This window comes from Hemitrygon akajei, chromosome 1, assembly GCF_048418815.1.
Source record: "Hemitrygon akajei chromosome 1, sHemAka1.3, whole genome shotgun sequence".
NCBI lineage: Eukaryota > Metazoa > Chordata > Chondrichthyes > Myliobatiformes > Dasyatidae > Hemitrygon > Hemitrygon akajei.
The window spans coordinates 118,467,273-118,484,769 of NC_133124.1; the positions used below are offsets into that span (position 1 = coordinate 118,467,273).

The 17,497-nt window shown below is 43.6% G+C and overlaps 1 long non-coding RNA gene across 2 annotated transcripts in view; it reads left to right on the top strand.

Annotated features, from left to right (window-relative positions):
* The first annotated feature begins 2,608 nt into the window (after positions 1-2,608).
* The window catches only part of LOC140730364 (uncharacterized), a 29,491-nt gene continuing 14,602 nt past the window's right edge, over positions 2,609-17,497 (top strand). For both annotated transcript variants that reach the window (XR_012099575.1, XR_012099574.1), the window contains exons 1-2: positions 2,609-2,674; positions 3,840-5,705. This is a non-coding gene — a long non-coding RNA (uncharacterized lncRNA). The remainder of the gene's footprint in view (positions 2,675-3,839; positions 5,706-17,497) is intronic.

The window sequence follows — 17,497 nt, forward strand, 5'->3', positions numbered from 1 at the left end:
CCTAGTATGCTTAGGGGAGGGTTGAATCAATCTCCTAGCTCATATGGAGCATGCATTTGCATAATGAACCTCTTATAGTCACGGGGTGTTGAGCCATGTCTTGTTATTTACCGGTTTTTGCAATAAATCACAGTTGTTGAATATGCTCAAAAGGGAACTGATCTATTTTTAAAGTTTATTCGAGGAATATACTTGTATGGGTTCTAAATGCTCGATTTGTGTGTAAACTCACCAGAAAGCTGACATTAACTGAAACATTTCCAAGTTTGCAGCCAGAACAGGAAGGGCTGAAATAAAGGCCTCTTGGAATCCAGACTTGCTCAGGAGCTTAGGGAGTGTCAGAGTATCTAAATGAAAGGTCCTATAGTAGCTTGTAAGCCAATTCAAGGTGATTTTGGTTGATTTTGAAGTACCCGAATACAACTATTGTGTGGTGGTGGAGGAATGCCAGGTGCCAGAGTGAGGCGGGTCAAATGATGCACTGCCAGAAATATCTACAGCTCCGAACATACCAACCTTCCAATAATGGTGGGAAGTTAACTCTTCAGACTTCAGAGTAGTATGGGACAGTTGGAAAACATGTAATGAACTGCAAGAATCAGCATGCAAACCCACTCTAGAAGTGAGAGTCAGGGTAGATGTTCAGAAGTCGAGGAGTCTTAGGGAGAGAAATAAGGGACACTGTCTCAGGATAATTTATCTGCTGCTCAGGAATGAGTTAAATTTCTTGCAGGTGGAGGTTGTAAATCTATACAATATGTTCAACAATTGGCCATTCACAGTTCTCTCTACATCAAGAGATGCCATCCATTTTGTCAATCAGGAAATAGCAAAGAGAGGGTCAAATTGAGAGCCGTGTTTACTTCGAAATGCAGAATATTAGAGCAGGAGTAACATGTTGAACCCATTCCATCATTCAATACGATCATGGCCAAAACTTTGCCTCAATATCAAATTCTTACACATAAAAGCAGAGTGGGAATCAACGTTATTTCTTTTCTTTTGCCCCTTGCTTCTCAGCTTTCAACAGCACCCAATGAACTCAAGACATGTCAGGCAGGTAGTGACATGGAAGTCACAGAGTTCTAACTTTCCTCACTGAATTCTGCTGTTATTCTTCTCAAGTTATCACACAGTTGCTTTCTCCGAACCACAGGAGTCATTTGACTTTAGGTTGGAGGCACAAGAGATTGCAGATGGCTGAATCTGGAACAACAAACCATCTGCAGGAGGAACTCAGTGTATCAAGCAGCATCCAGGGGTGGGCAACAAAATATTAATGTCTCAGGTCAAAATACTGCACCGGGTAGCAGCTGCAGCAGTACAACACTTCCACTGCTCTGCATGAGTAAATCACGATTGACAACGCAAGAGAATACAGATGCTGGAATCCGGACCGATAAATAATCTGCTAGAGGAACTCAATGGGTCAACCAGAATCTGTGGAAGGAAAAGATTCGTCGACATTTCAGATTGAAACTCAATTTCATCCTTGCTACCTTACACTACCTGCTTGTCATCTTATACCCATTGTCAGTCCACTAATCACCTCAGACTCCTTTCTCACCGCTCCCCATCTCCTTGTCAACTTAGCCATCTCCCCTGAGTCCACTTTGTTGAGTGTTGACTCAAAACATGACTAATTCTTTTCCTCCCACAGTTGCTGTTCAACCCACTGAATTCCTCCAGCAAACTGTTTGTTGAAGACAATCTAGATGGCAGTGCTAAAATCTGGAGTAGAATTTGAAACTTCAGCTTTTACGCTATTGTAGACCATCTAATGTACTGGACTATAACCATGACCATTCAGATAAATATTATAATGCAATGACTGAAGACCTTTGGAGACATGTCTTGGACTAATGACCAGATGACACGAGTTCAAACCCTACAGTGAGATTTTAATTCAATTAATCAATAAAAACATAATATGAGCATGAAGCTATCAAATTGTCATAAAACTCTTTTAAGAAATGAAATCTGCTCTCCCTACCTCACCTGGCCCATTTGTGACTCTGACTCAAAGCAATAGAGTTAACTGTTAATGGCTCTTTGAAATGACCTAATGAACTATTCAGTTCAAGGGCAATTAGAGGTGGGCAGTAAAAGCATTTGAATCAATAAAAGAAAAAATGCTTTGGGTAAGTGAGTCAGTCATAAGTTGCAGCTTGTAAACGTGCCTGCTAAAATATTGACATTGCCTTCTGCGCAATGAGAGGGCTGTGAGGTTTCATAAGGGTTTGGTGTTGGAGAGGAATAAATGAGAAATGGATTAATTGGCAACACTTGGAATCACGTGATTATGGACCACAATCCTGCTGGATGGTCATGTTGAGTTGTCATATAATGGCATCTTTTTTAAGAATTAAAAAAATCCCTTCCCAGCTTTATATGCCATGCCTATTGAATAAGAATCAGAATCAGCGTTAATGTCATCAGCTTATGTCATGAAATTTGTTGCTTTGCAGCAGCAGTACATTACAGTATATAATTTTTAAAACTATAAATTACATTAAGAAGCAGTTAAATTAAATAAGTAGTGCAAAAAGAGAAAAAATAGTGAGGTAGTGTTCATGGATACATTGTCCTTTCAGAAATCTGATTGTGGAGGGGAAGAAGCTGTTCCTGAAATGTTGAATGTGTGTCTTCAGGCTCCCGTGCCTCCTTCTTGATGGTAAGAATGAGAAGAGGGCATGTCCTGGGTGAAGGGGGCTTTTAATGATGGATGCCACCTTTTTGAGGCATTGCCTTTTGTGGGTGTTCTGAGTGCTGGGGAGGGTAATGCCCCTCATGGAACTGGCTGAGTTTACAACTTACAGTACTCGAGCTCTTTCGGATCCTGTGCAGTTTCCCTCTCCTTACCAGACAGTGAAGCAACTGGTTAGAGTGCTTTAGTTGTGTTGATGGCAAATTTATAAATGGCAGTTGAGCTGTCCCTAGCCACACAGTCATGAGAGTAGAGAAATTAGAACAGTGAGCTAAGCATGCATCCTTGTGGTGCACCAGTGTTAATCGTTAGCAAGGAAGAGATGTCATTTCCAATCCACACAGGCTGTGGTCTGCCAGTGAGGACGTGAAGGATCAGTTGCAGAGGGAGTTACAGAAACCTGGAATTTGGAGCTTGTTGATTAGAACTGAGGGTTTGATTATGTTGAATGATGAGCTGTAATCAATAAAAAGCAGCCTGGCATAGATATTACTATTGTCTAAGTGGTCCAAGGCCAAGTGGAGAGCCAGTGAGATTGCATCCACTGTAGACCTATTGTGGTGGTAGGAACATCACAGTGGGTCCAGGTCCTTGTTTAGGGAGGAGTTGATTCTAGCCACAACCAACCTCTGAAAACATCACAGTAAATGTGAGTGCAACTGGGTGATAGTCATTGAGGCAGCTCACTCTGCTCTTCTTGGGCACTGGTACGATTATCGCCCCTCTGAAGCAGATGGGCGTCTCCGACTGCAGCAGTGAGAGTTTGAAGATTTCCTTGAACACTCTTGCCAGCTGGTTGGCACAGGTTTTCAGAGACCAACCAGGTACACCACCAGGGCCTGATGCCCTGTGAGGGTTCACCCTCTTGAAATATGTTCTGACGTCAGCCTCTGACACAGAAGTCACTGGGTCACCAGATGCTGCAAGGGTTTGCACAGGTGGAGTTTTATTCTTCTGTTCAATCAGAATTGTTTTATCTTTTTTTCAAATACCCTTCCTTAGGTCATGCTTGGACCTTGTATTGTTCTGGATTGTAGATTTTATTCAGGTTCACCACATTAAGAATATCTGAATTAATTATTTTTCCTTTTGCGATTGTTTACTTTTTAATTCTGATGGAACCCGAAAAAAGTTGCTACTAGAGACTGCAGATGCTGGAATTTGGAGCAACAAACAAGGTGCTGGAGGAACTCACTTGGCCAGGCAGCATCTGTGGAGGGAAATGAGAAGTTGATACGTCAGGTCGAGACCTTTCATTGTGCTACTTATGTGTACAAGTGTCGACTGACTGAGTTGGCATCGTGAGCCCAGAATGAGTAATGTGCTTGCTAAGAAAATGGATCAGGCAAATCAATGATTTTTTTTCAGACCATAAGACATTGGAGCACAATTAGACCATTCGACCCTTTGGCCCATCAAGTCTTTGGCCCATTTGATCATGGTTGATCCGTTTCTCTCTCAACCTCATCCTTTTGCCTTCTCTCCATAACCTCCTCTTTAAATATACCCATTGACCTTGCTTCCACAGCTGCCTGTGGCAATTAATTCCACAGATTCACCACTCTCTGGCTAAAGAAATTCCTCCTCATTTCTGTACTAGATAGGCAGCCCTCTATTTCTGAGATTGTTGTGCCTTCTGGTCCTAGACTGCCCCACTATAGGAAACAGTTTCTCCACATCCACTCTATTTAGGCCTTGCAATGTTTGGTAAGTTTCAATCAAATCTCCCCTCATTCTTCTAAGCCCCAGCAAGTACAGGCACAGAGCCATCAAATGCTCCTCATATGGTAAGCCTTTCAATCCTGGAATAATTTTTGTGAACCTCCCTTGAACCATCTCCAATGTCAGCACATCTTTTCTTAGATAAGTGGCCCAAAACTGCTCACAGTACTCAAATGAAGCCTCACCAGTGCCTTACAAAGCCTGAGTATTTCGACACTACATCCTTGTTTTTATATTCTAGTCCTCTCAAAATGAATACTAACATTGCATTTGCCTTCCTCACCACCGACTCAACCTGCAAATTAACATTTAGGGAATCCCGCACGAGCACGCTCAAGTCCCTTTGCACCTCCGATTTTTATATTTTCTCCCCTTCAAGAGAATAGCCTACATTTTTATTCCTTCTGCTAAAGTGCATGACCATGCACTTCCTGACACTGTATTCCATCTGACGCTTCTTTACCCAATCTCCTAATCTGTCTTTCTGTAGCCTCCCTGTTTCCTCAGCACTACCTGCACCTCAACTGATTTTCGTATCGATGGCAAATCTGGCCACAAAGTCATCAATTCCATCATCCAAATCATTGACAAGTAACATTAAAAGAAGTGGTCCCAATACTGACTCCTGCGGCACACCAATTGTCACGGGCAGCCAATCAAAAATGGATCCTTTTCTTCCCACTCTTTGCCTCCTGCCAACAAGCCAATCTTCTTTCCATGCTGGTATCTTTCCTGTAACCATGGGCTTTTATCTTGTTAAGTAGCCTCATGTGTAGCACTTTGTCAAAGGCCTTTTGAAAACCCAAGTACACGACATCCACCAATTCTCCTTTGTTATTTCCTCAAAGAATTCAAAGGTTGCGCCTACATTGTTCTCACAATGCCAATCCTAGTATTAGATAATTTAAAGCTAATAAAAACAAGAAGGGTCGATCCTATGAGACTGTAAGTAACCACTTCAGCCTGAGGTAATCTAAAATATAACAAAGAATGATGCAATAAGTTCATGTAACTGTTGAGAGTATCGTTAAGAATATTACTGTCATCTTGAAGTGGCATTTCTAATATTGAATTAGTGATGATTTTTGTTTAAAGGTGATTATAATCTGTAATTTCTCACAGCTGTCCAACAACAATCAAGAGAATGAAAAGTCATCAATCCAAAGCATTAATTCTGTTTCTCTCTTCATAGATACTGCCTGACTGTTTCAGTATTTCTTGTTTTAACTTCAAATGAGTGAGAGCAGTTCCTTTCTGAGAGGAGTTTTGACAAAAGGTATTTAGCCAAATGCTTGAACTTTTTCAAATGTTTTCAACAAATGTGCTTTCTAGTAACACTTCTATTTTCACTTTCTCCAATACCATCAATATGTTTCTTTTTGATACCATTATGCACAATGAGGTCCATGAATCATAAAGTTAAAGTTTCAAATTGTGCTCCAGATGTCAACACAGAGGTATATATCAGCTTCTACATTGTCTAGATTGTGCTCTATTATGTGTTAGTGTTCTACTGTTGCAGCCGTTCACTGTTGAATGAGGCTTTAAAATTGCCTGCTAAAATATTGACATTGCCTTGTAAGTAAAGAAAGGGTTGCATGGTTTCATGTGAATTTGGTATTGGAGAGGAATAAACGTGAAATCGGTTGATGGGTCATACTTTGAGCCATGTAACGTGGCCCACCACTGTAGTTTTGTTGGGCTCTCTGTCAATTTGTCCAAGTAAATACGTTAAAAAAAATCCCAAGTTACAATTATGAGCAAGAACAGGAGAGTTCTCCTCAGTATCCTAGCCCCTATCCACCCCTTAACCAACATCACCAAAATTAAATTACCTTGTCTTTATCTTTTATCTTTTTGTGAAGGCTTGATGTAAGTAAATTGACTGTTGTACTTCATATATTTGAACAGTGTCTTCTCAAATTATTTCATTCCTTGTAAACCAAAAGAAAAAATGCTCCAGGTGCTGGAAATAAAATAAAAATGGAAAATTCGGGGGGGGGGGGGGGGAGAAAAGCAGGTCAATCAGCAGTTCTAATGAAATGAACTTGATCAAAAGAACAACACACACAAAATGCTGGTGGAACTCTTTTTACCGTCTGACACTTTGAGTATTTCCAACATTTTTTTCCTGTTCCACTGACCGTGACATACTTAGAAAGTGCCCTGAAAGGAATGTGAAAGGCAACATAGAAATGCAATTGTTCTATATTATTCTACAGAAATGTAGCAAGATTCCTAGCAGCTTCTATTGAGGCTCAAGGGTGATGCGTATGTGTGTGTATTGCCAGCCCTGGTAAATTGCGTGCAATGTTTCATCACTACAGGCCAACACTCACAAAATCCTGGAGGAACTCAGCAGGTCAGGCAGCATCTATGCCATCTTTGAATTGCAAACATCCGATTTCCAGATACCCCTATATGTATACGAGCTCCTAGAATATTATTAAATTTAAATGACCAATGTATATATGCATATGCTTATTACTAGAAAAGGCAGAACTAGCTTCCTCTTTCTGTTTTTAGTTATTGTTCTTTCTAAGTGGGCTGTGTTAATCATTTTACGCTTTAACCTAATCCCCAATCGTGGCCACACCATATAGGAATGGGACCTCATACCAGCAATGACTTCAATAAATCTCAACCTCAAATTTCTCTAAGTCAGTCATTCAGCCAGAACACCACCGCCATTCACCAATCTAAAGATACAGTCTTTAAAATAGTACACTGATCACACAGGCTTGATGTGAGCACACAGTAAGTGTACCAGATAGACCAAGTGTTTGGCATTCATGGTTTATTTCTTCATTCATAGGATGCCCAAACAAACCCCTGAACTGAGAACTTAGATAAGAACATGATTGCTCTGGGGTCAAATATGGCCAGATATCCTTCCCTGAAGGACATAAGTGAACCAGAATTCAGTGGTTCCATGTTTACAATTACCAAGACTGGATTAAAAAATAAATCCAAGTCTATTTAGTTCTTTGACTTTAAATTCCACATTTGCCATTATGAAACATCTTTACCATCATAAACCGGAGGTGAATGGGCAGATGTGTGCAAGCGGGGGGTGGGGGGGGGGGAGGGTAAAGATATGTTTGGTGGTGGGATCCTTTTGGAGATAGTGGAAGTTGTGGAAAATGATGCTCTTTCTGCAAGGATCGCTCCCCCCGTGACTCTCTTGTGTGTCCGTCCCGCCCCGTTAATTTCCCTCTTGGCCCTTTCACAGTAATCTGCCAAAGTACGACACCTACCCATTCACCTCCATTCAGGGCAAAGTGAACCTCACCAGGTTTCATTTCCCACTCTCTATAAATTCAATGGGTGAAGTAAAAAAAAATTATAACATGTAAAAGGTATGATACAAGTATGCTTGTAGGTATTAATAGGAGTTAAATCCAATTATCTGGAAAAATCTGCTAGTCCATCACTACCAAGTCTCCAAGGACACTTGGATTATTGGAGTTCTATTGTACTTAATGGTTTTGCCCCACAGCTGTTCTAAATTGGCAATTTCAAAGAATCACCACCCTTCAAGGGAAAAGTTCCTCTTTTTCTTGGTCTTAGATTGGTGAAATAATATCACCTTATCCTGAAATAATATAATCTAATTCTACAATACCCCACAAAGTGTTAGCATCTATTCAGTCAACCCTTTTAGGATTTTATGTTTCAATAAGATCACGGCTTTGGGATGGGATGGTAGTTTAGTGGTTGGCATAACACTGTTACAGCTCCAGCAACCCGGGTTCAATTCTGCTGCTGTCTGTAAGGAGTTTGTACATTCTCCCCATGACCTAGTCGAGGTTTCCTCTGGGTGCCCTGGATTCCTCCCACATTCCGAAGATGAACAGGTTAGTAGATTATTTGGTCAGATGGGAGTAATTGGGCAGCACGAGCTCATTGGACCAGAAGGGCTTATTACTGTGCTCTATCTCTAAATAAAAAAATTACTTCAAACTCCATAGAGTATACATCCTGTTTGTATAATCTTCCCTTATTAGATAATTCCTACAAAATGAGATCTTTCTAATGAACCTTCTCTGCAATGCAACTGTATCCTTCCTTAAACAAAAAAAAAGAGAATAGTAAAATATCTGATTTCTGATAAACTCACCTGATTCTTGTAGTTCTTTCTATGAAGTACAACATACAGGGAGTTTAAATTCTATAGAGGCCCCCAGCTATGCAGATACATTATCACTACCAGACATATAACATATTTTGACCAATATGCTAATAAGTTTGCAGAAAATCATATATACATAATTTAACCAGTTTACAAATGATTGTGGTAATATTGTGTCCTGTAGAAAGTGGGGCCTTCAACGAACAATATACAATAATTCAAATCACAATGAAACAGCACACCATAACAATTTAATTATATCCAAAAGCAAAATACTGCAGATGCTGGAAATCTTTATATTGAGTATTTATATCCTGTGTTTATAATTAAAATCAGCAGTTTTAAGGTTAATAAAATTTTGTTACATTAATTGGACAATGATTTAAAATTTGCTGCAATCACAGATTTAATTAAAAATGTAATCCATTTATAAACATTGGATAATATACTTTGAGTAAGCAAACTGTTAAATTAATATGCTGTTTATAAGGTGTGACTAAATATTTTTTTATTGGTTTAGTAATTTCACAGAATCAACAATTTACATATAAGAGCGTATTTTGTATATTGACATATCCCAGATTTCATCACATAACTTCACTGGGGAAGGGTGAAATTATTTAGAGAGAAAGAGGGGAAATGCTGAACTATGGTTTATTCATGAATTCACTGGATAAGTTTGAGAGCTGGTTTGAAGTGGGGGTGGGGGTTAGAAATAGACTGCTCCGAGGATTATTCCACATCCTGCAGGGTGATGAGGCAATTCATCTAGACCACTCAAAAGATTCAAAGTACATTTATTATCAAAGTTTGTATGCAGAATACAACTCGACGTCTTGTCATCTGACAGGCAGCCATGAAACAAGGAGACACCATGGAACCCATTCAAAGAAAATATCAAACACCCAAAATGCGAAGAAAAAAATTGCACAGATGGTAAAAAGCAAGGGAACAACACATAGAACATCAACATCAAATCATGAGTCCAGGGGTATTCAGTTTAGTTCAGTTCAGCTCTGTGCCCCTAGCTGACTGCAGGCCACAGAGCCAGACTTTGCCAAGGCACCCCGATCAAACCGCCCAAAATGAGTAACAGGAATCCAGACAAATACAATATGAATTTCAGAGTTCCCCAAAACGAGTCCACAGCCGCAAACCTCACCAGTTAATCGTTGCAATGCGGTATCTAAGACTCCTGCACTTTCCTCTGATAGCCCCTAGTGAGGGGGAGAAGGAGACCGGTTAAGTGCAGGAAGACAGCGCCAAACACCCAACCACACTCCACTCTCTTCTTCCTTGACCAACCTTTCTCGATGCCTCAGTTGGAGAGAAGCAATGGGGTCGATCGTGGGCTCACACCCTGAATCCAGGCTTCCAGGCCAACTGCATCAAACTCCCTCGAGGACAGCAAGGCACCGGGATGCTGAAGTCAGCCCAAAAACACCCTATCGAAATGTAAATCCGAGGTTCCATCACACGCAGCTTAGTCGAAGAAGCAAAAGGAGTAGTTAAGTGAACTGTTTGCAGGATGTCACCCTTGATCGTGTTCTTCTCTGGTGCCATCTTGCTCTTGTGGAAAGATTTCCAGGATTTGGACCCAGCAACAGCAAAGGAACAGTGATACATTCCCAAGTCAGGATGGAGTGCGGCTTGAAGTGCAACTTTCAGCTGCTGGTGTTGCATGTACTTTTGCTGTCATTGTCCTTCTCGCTAGCAGAGGTGGTGGGGTTGAAAGGTGCCGTCTCAGGTGTCTTGCCAAGTTGCTGTAGTGTATTCTGTAAATGGTACAAACTGCAGTTACAATGTGTCCATGGTGGGGGGGAGTGAATAGGATTGTACGGGATGCCTATCAAGTGGACTGCTATGTTCTGTATGCTCTCGAGCTTCTTGAGTATTATTGAAGCTGCACTCATCAAGCCAAGTTATCAAATTCCAACACCCATCGCAAATAGAACTTCCAAGCTGAGGGTTCCTAAAATGCTATAATGGAGGTGACAATTTAGGGTAAACTGGAAAAGTTCAGGTGCTCTTCTTCCATTTTCTTCAACATGCAAACTGTCCTCGATGCAGTTATTCATAATGCAAAGCCATGTCATTTGCACTTGCATCAAGACATGCAAGCTGAAAGAAAAGTGATGTTGATTTATTTGGGTTTTTTTCCACATAATTTCCATGACAGCAGATTTTACTCCACATCTTACATTTTTGAATAGTGATTTGCGAATTCAGAATCTGAATCAGGATCAGGTTTATTATAGTTGACATATGCCGTAAAATTTGTTGTTTTGTGGTGTATGATGCAATACATAAAATACTGTATACTGTCAGTACCTCCAGTTGAACCTTGTCTTTTTGTGTGTTTCCCCCTAGCTGTCAGTCTGTGGTTTTGTATTGCCGTGTGTGCTTGTCCCCGCTCCTGCTCTACTCCAGCCCCTGTATCACTGAGTACTCCGTCTCTCATCTGTTTCTCATTATTACCTGTATTGCTGTTCCTGTGTCTCATTGTGCTCCACCTATCATCTGCCTCTCTGTTTATTGCTCAGTGTATTTCAGTCCTGTGTTTTCACCTGTTTGTTGCCAGATTGTGCCAGTGAATTTTCCTGAGCCTTTCCAGCCTCCGTATCTGCACTCTGTCTGTATATTGACACTGCCAGTTATGATTCTGGTTTTTGGATTTCTCTGGATGTTTTGATCTCTGCCTGAACTTTGACACCAACTTTGTTTACACCTCGGGATTTGTTACTCAATTAATATCACTGTGTGCACAGTACTGGGACTGTGATTGGATCCCTGCGCCAGTGCCTGACAGTACAATCTGGGCAGAATGGATCCAGCAGACCCCGGTCGTCTGAGAGCTGTCCTGGAACAACCAGGAGTGATGCTGGGGAGACACCAGAAACAGTTAGACCCTGTGTTCAGGGCAGTGGAGTCACTTTCTGCCAATGTAGCTGATCTTGTGGACCAGACTCAGTCACTCCAGCTGTCCCAGAGTGCCCATCAACATTCTGCGACTGTTCTTCCGCCTCGCGCTCTGCGTTCTCGCTTACTCCCCCTGTCCAAGAGCCCCGTATGCCTCTTCCAGAAAAGTACTCGGGTGAGCCTGGTACCTGCTGCTCTTTTCTTTCCCAGTGCACCCTCATCTTTGAATTACAACCAACAACCTTTCCGACTGATCGAGCCAAGGTGACCTATGTCATCACCGGACTGTCCAGTCGGGTGAGAGAATGGGGAGCAGTTGTCTGGGAGTCAGGCTCCCCTTTCTGCATCAGTTTTCAGTTATTTTCTGAGGAGATGAGAAAAGTGTTTGATCGCTCCAAACGTGGGAGAGAGGCTGCCCGTGAAATGCTGCACATGCATCAGGGTCGCAGATCTGTATCAGATTATGCCATAGAGTTCTGGACCCTAGCCACCTCCAACTTGGAACTTGGAGGTACAGTACGACACCTTCCTGAATGGCCTCTCCGAAGACATCAAAGATGAGCTGGTCACCCAGGACGTTCCTGCCACCTTTGAAGCCCTGGTGGATTTGGCCATCTGTATTGTCGTTCGCCTTCAGCAGCGTCGCAGAGGGAGGGGTTCCAGAGGGTCCCTGGGGGCACTGGGTAAGTTCCAAGCTCCTCATCAGTCTACGTTGCCCTGCTGTTTGCCCCCATCTGTAATTCCCGTTCCAGAGGACAAAGCTATGAAGGTTGACTGCACCCGCCTGACACAGACTGAAAGACAAAGGAGAATCAGCACCCGTTCCTGTCTGTACCGTGGCCAACCAGGCCATTTCATCTCTACCTGCTCAGTAAAAGCCAAGCGCTCACCAGTAGGACGAGGAGTACTGGTGAGCATGACCCCTGTCCAGCCCTCCTCGACGCCACTCACTCTCATACCTGCTTCTGTGGAGTAGCTCGTCCAGCGGTGAGCAGTCTCCATCTTATTCAATTCTGGTGCCGAGGGGTGTTTTATCGATTCTGGCTTGGCTGCCCAGTGGCAATTACCCACATCTGCCATCCAGTCACCATTGGTGGCCACTTCCATGAACAGTCAGAGACTGGCTGACTTCACCCATGTTAAGGCCCCGCTGAGCTCCGTTTATCCGGCAACCATCATGAACAGTTAACCCTTTATGTTATTGACTCTCCTCAAGCTCCCATTGTCCTGGGCCATCCCTGGTTAGTTAAACACAACCCCCACATTGACTGGCTCAGTCGCAAGATTGTATGCTGGAGTCCGTTCTGTCATTCCCACTGCCTCCGCCTTGCTCAGATCCCCTTGTCTCCAAGCCCAGATCACCGGAGGAATTTCCAGACCTTAGTGCCATCCCTCCTGAATACATAGACCTCAAGGCTGTTTTTGCAAGTCCCAGGCCACTTCCCTACAGCCTCCTCATCCACATGACTGCGTCATTGACCTCTTGCCTGGCACATCTTCCCCCAAGGGGCCGTCTGTATTCTCTGTCCATACCTGAAACGGAAGTCATGAGTAAGTACATTCAAGAATCTTTGGCTGCAGGCATCATCCGGCCGTCTTCCTCCCCTGCAGGTGTCGGTTTTTTCTTTGTTGAAAAGAAGGACAGCTCCTTAACATCCATGCATTGTTTACCGGGGACTGAATGAAGTCACTGTTAAGAACTGCTACCCTCTTCCGCTCATGACCTCAGCATTTGAACTACTGCAAGGAGCCTCAGTTTTCACCAAGCTTGATCTCTGTAACGCCACCATCTTGTCCACATCCGCGAAGGGGACGAGTGGAAGACGGCCTTCAACACCACCTCCGGCCATTAAGAGTATCTGGTCATGCCATTTGGTCTCACCAATGCCCCCGCTGTCTTCCAAGCCCTGGTAAATGACATTCTCGGGGACATGCTAAACCAATTTTTTTTTGTGTGTATCTCGATGACATTTTGATTTTTTTTAAGTCCCTTACTGAACACACAGGTCACATCCACAAAGTTCTCCAGCACCTGGAGAACCAGCTCCTTGTGAAGGCTGAGAAATGTGAGTTTCATCGCAATACTGTCTCCTTCCTGGGGTATGTAATTTCAGGCGGTTCCATTCAGATGGACCAACAGAATGTCAAGGTGGTGGTCGAATGGCCCCAACCCTCGACTCATCAGGAGTTGCAACGCTTCTTGGGTTTTGCTAACTTCTATCGCCGCTTCATCAGAAATGACAGTACACTGGCTGCACCACTCACTGCTCTTACCTCATCGGCTGTCAGATTCTTCTGGTCCCCGGTGCTGAAGAAGCATTCTCTGACCTGCAGGAACGTTTCACCTCTGCCCCCATCCTGATTCAACCCGACACCGACCGGCAGTTCATTGTGGAGGTGGATGCGTCTGACATTGGTGTTGGAGCTGTTCTCTCTCAGCGCTCGGCCAAGAATGAGAAGATACACCCCTGCGCCACCTTCCCTCACTGCCTCACTCCCACGGAGCGGAATTACGATGTCAGAAACCGGGAGCTGTTGGCTGTGAAGCTAGCTCCGGAGGAGTGGAGGCATTAGCTAGAGGGAGCAAAGGTGCCATTCTTGGTCTGGACTGATCACAAGAATCTGGAATATATCTGTACGGCCAAGCACCTCACCTCCCATCAAGCTGATTAGTCCCTGTTTTTTTTCCACAAGGTTCAATTTTATTCTGTCTTTCCACCCCGGTTCCCAGAATGGAAAACCTGATGCTCTCTCCCGAAGATTTCCCTCCTCTGAGGTCCCCGATGTCATCCTCCCTGCTCACTGCCTCGTGGGTGCAGCGCAATAGGACATTGAATCCATTGTGTAAGCCGCTCAACAGAGTGAGGCTGCCCCTAGTCAATGTCCCACTAACTGTGTTTGTTTCCAGCTCTGCTCACTCACAGATGTTGCAGTGGGGTCATTCTTCCCAGTTACCCTGTCACCCTGGAACCAGGCGTACTCAGGCCTTCATTAGTCGCTGGTTCTGGTGGCCCTCCATGGGAGATGACATCTGCAACTTTATCTCAGCTGGCTCTGTCTGTGCTCAAGGCAAGAACTCTAACCGGTCACTCGTTGGTCCATTACAACCCCTGTCTACCCCTAAGAGACCCTGGTCCCTCATTGCCCTGGATTTTGTCAGCAGTCTTCCCCCATCAGATGGTAATACCACCATTCTCACGGTAGTTGATCGTTTCTCCAAGTCTGTACACTTCATCCCTTTACCTAAACTCCGCTCAGCCAGAGAAACAGCCAAATTACCACTACTGCATATTTTTAAATTACATGGTTTACCTGTAGATGTTGTGTCAGACAGGAGTTCTCAATTCACTTCAAACTTCTGGAGGGCATTCTGTAATCTTCTGGGTGCGTCTGTGAGTCTGTCTTCAGGAATCCCCTCACAGATCAATGGTCAGACAGAGCGGGCCAACCAACAGCTAGGGATAGTATTGCGATGTCTGGTCTCCCAGAACCCCTCTGCATGGAGTCAGCAGCTACCCTGGGCCGAGTACGCCATAAAATCATCCATCCTCATCCACTGGTCTGTCCCCTTTCGAGTGCTGCCTTGGCTACCAATCTCCATTGTTTCCTGCCCATCTGTTGTCAGCGGATGTGGAGAGTACTCACTCTGCCCTTCTCCATGCCTCTGCTGGGATCAAGTGTCAAGCTGACCGCCATTGCTCCAAGGCCCCACGTACCCACCAGGGACTGCGTGTGTGGCTTTCAACCCTAGACCTGCCCCTCAAGGTGGATTCCCGCAAGCTCGCCCCCTGCTTCATCGGCACCTTTCCCATTACTAAGGTCATCAGTCCTGCTGCTGTCTACCTTAAGCTCCCCTCCGCCACATTCACCCCACCTTCCATGTGTCCTGCATCGAGCCTTTCATGAGCCACCCCCTGTGTCCTGTCCCCAAACCCTCCTCCCCCACGGCTCATCGATGGGTCAGAGTCCTTCACGATGCATTAACTGCTGGCATTCGTTACCAGGGCTGCGGCCTCCAGTACCTTGTGGACTGGGAGGGCTATGGTCCTGAGGAGAGGTGCTGGGTCCCCACCCGTAACATCCTGGACCCCTCTCTCAGCAGGGACTTTCAAAGCCAGCACCCAGCTCTACCTGCTGTGGGTACTGTCAGCACCTCCAGTTGAACTTTGTCCCCCCTAGCCATCATTCTGTGGTTTTGTATTGCCATGTGTTCTTGTTTGTTTTCATGCCCCATGTGCTTCTGTCTCCACTCCTGCTCTACTCCGGCCCCTGTATTACTGAGTACTCCATCTCTCATCAGTTTCTCATTATTACCTGTATTGCTGTTCCTGTGTCTCATTGTGCTCCACCTATCATCTGCCTCTCTGTTTATTGCTCAGTGTATTTCAGTCCTGTGTTTTCAGCTGTTTGTTGCCAGATTGTGCCAGTGAGTTTTCCTGAGTCTTTCCAGCCTCCGTATCTGTACTCTGTCCCTCTGAATACCAACTCTGCCTGCTTATTGATTCTGGATGTTTTGATCTCTGCCTGAACTTTGTTGCCAACTTTGTTTACACCTTGGGATTTGTTACTCAATTAATATATCACTGTGTGCACAGTACTGGGTCTGCAGTTGGATCCCTGCTCCAGTGTCCTGACATCTACTCACTATATGTTACAATAAGAAATATATATGCACAGTGGTTCTGGTTAATTGGAACATATCAGGACCAATATATTTTGGCCCAATTAAGTAACTACCCCAATTAGCCGAAGTTTCATGGAAATAGTTAAAAGGCATAACAAAGACAAACTACCATTTATCTGAGTAACAAGTTATACATTTAAATGAATTACATGAACTACAGAACAAATTAGAACACTGTGGTGACCCACTTTCTCCGCAGGCGAACCGGCTCACAAATAGCCAGCGCGCGGGGGGAGACTTTGGTAATGCACCTCTGATGTCATTTCCGCCTGGAGAGGGCAGGCACTAGGGATTAAATGCCAGCGCCAAGAAGTTTGAATAAACTAGTCTCGAAACGACTTACCGACTGCGTGTCGTTATTTCAGCGCTGTGTGTAGCACATCACTACAACACTATCAATACTACTACAGTATTATAAAGTGTGGTCGAATGGCAGAACTATTGATAAATAGTTATCAATGAGGATTTTTGTCTTCAAAATATCCATTTTCATTATAATCTTCAAGATAATTGTCAATACCTTCAAATTTTTCATAGTTCCTAACATGTTGAAGTAGTGAAATTATTTCATTTTCATTCCCAGCTGTTTCAGGTATCTCTGAGCCTGAATATTTGAAACTGCGGTGAGCAAAACAATTCTGAATTGTCTTACTGCTTCTCACCAACTATCAGTGACAAAAATTATTGCATTTTGAACACAAACACATGCAACTGACACTACTTTAAAAACTGCTCGTACTAAGCAGTGTAGAGTCTAATAGCAACACAAGTTCATGTGACTGACACTAGATAGAACATAATCAGCATCAGTCTTTTCCTTTGATCAGCTTTTCCATTCTCTCCCAGACTGTTACATATAGAGGTGTATAACATCATGCATGGCATAAATAGTGTGAATGCATTGTCTTTTTCTCCAGGAAATGGGAATCAAAAAATCTTACCATAAGTTTCAGGTAAGAGGAGAAAGGTTTAAAAGAGACCCTGAGGGGTAACTTCTTCACATAGATGATGGTCTGTATAAGGAACAAGCTGCCAGAAGATGTGGTTGAGGCAAATACCATTAATATATTTGAACAAGTACGTGGATAGGAAAGATTTAAAGGGATGCAGCAAATGTATCCAGCATTGATGGGTATCTTGGTCAGCAAGGACAAGCTGCATGCTGCTTGACTCTGTTGCTTAGACTCATACCCTCTCCCACCTAGTTCCACCTGGACAACACCTTTGTGTCTGTCTATTGAGTTTCTTCTCCCTTGGTCACCTTTCCAATCCCTGCCCCCACCTGGTTCCATCTATCTATCGTCTTTCCCTTATCTGGTTCTACCTATTACCT